The sequence below is a fragment of the Elaeis guineensis genome, chromosome 9 (genome assembly GCF_000442705.2).
Source record: "Elaeis guineensis isolate ETL-2024a chromosome 9, EG11, whole genome shotgun sequence".
NCBI lineage: Eukaryota > Viridiplantae > Streptophyta > Magnoliopsida > Arecales > Arecaceae > Elaeis > Elaeis guineensis.
The window spans coordinates 5,448,710-5,450,063 of NC_026001.2; positions in this window are offsets into that span (position 1 = coordinate 5,448,710).

Sequence of the window (1,354 nt, forward strand, 5' to 3'; positions counted from 1 at the left end):
TAATTTTCATCAAAAAAAAATTTGCTGGAAAAATTCACCCCCTAGGAAAGTATTATTTACGACAAAAATATAGTGTTTTATCGTTAATTACATAATTAGCAATGAAAATTTTTTTTCGTCGCTAATAATCAATAAAAAATAATTTCTTCTGATCAAGTCTTGTTCTCCATATTATTTTCTTCCATTTATTTTTCATTCATCTTTTAGCCACAATAATGCAATAATATATGTATATATGTGTATGTGTGTGTGTATATATATATATATATGTATATATATGTATGTATATGTATATATGTACACATATCCTTTTCAAAGTGATTTTAGGTTAAAAGTGATTTTACTAAAGAAAAAGGAAGTAGCAGTTCCGACCGAATGTAGATTGGATCATGCAGGAAGCATGAACTCCGGTATCCAACGGACTATCATGGAAAAAGCACAGAAAACTTAGCCAACGAGGCCTTATGCATCCCATTAACATGTTCAATACTATTTGTTTGTATGCAACGTACTCTATATAGATACTTAAAGAGGACAAAAAGTATAGAGGATAATTGAATAATACTGTAACAAGATACATAAAAGAATCAAAATCTAATTGCCAACCTGTGAGTGTACTCCTCCTCCTGCATGCTGCCATCTCTGGGTCCGAGACAGACTCAGATTTACCATGATGTATATATATTTAATAATGCAGACACCCAAAGATGCAACTCTACCATCCTCTAGATTTACCATCATCTTTATTCTAGGACCACCCTTCGACCTTCCCATGCTCCAATATTTGCGACAACATAATCTTCATAGGCCATGACTTTTCACGTGCTTTTTATATATACATATCTTAATATTCTACATAACTTTATTTTACATATATTATTTTTTAAAACTATCTTATAATTTTTTATAAATATAAAAATTATTATTATAATATATATCCTTCAATGTAATTTTTTTTTAAATTTTAAAATTTTTAAAACATTAGCGATGAAAATTTTCGTCCGTTAAAAAACCTTTTAAATATCCATCGCTAATAGTTTAATTTTTTGAAATTTAAAATTTTTTATTTTTTCAAATATTAGTGACGAAAAATTGACGTCGTAAATAATTAACGATTTGCGACCATAACACGATTTATCATCGCAAATAGTTCATTATTTATGATGAATAATTTTTGTCACAAATTATCTTTTATTTTTAAATTTTTAAAATATATTTATTGACGACGGAGCACATGTTTCCGTTGCTAATAATTGAACTATTAGCAACGGATATGCTTTTATCATAAATAGTTTATAATTTATTTTAATTTTTTATTTTTTAATTATTTGCAACTAAAAAATTTTGTTGTGAA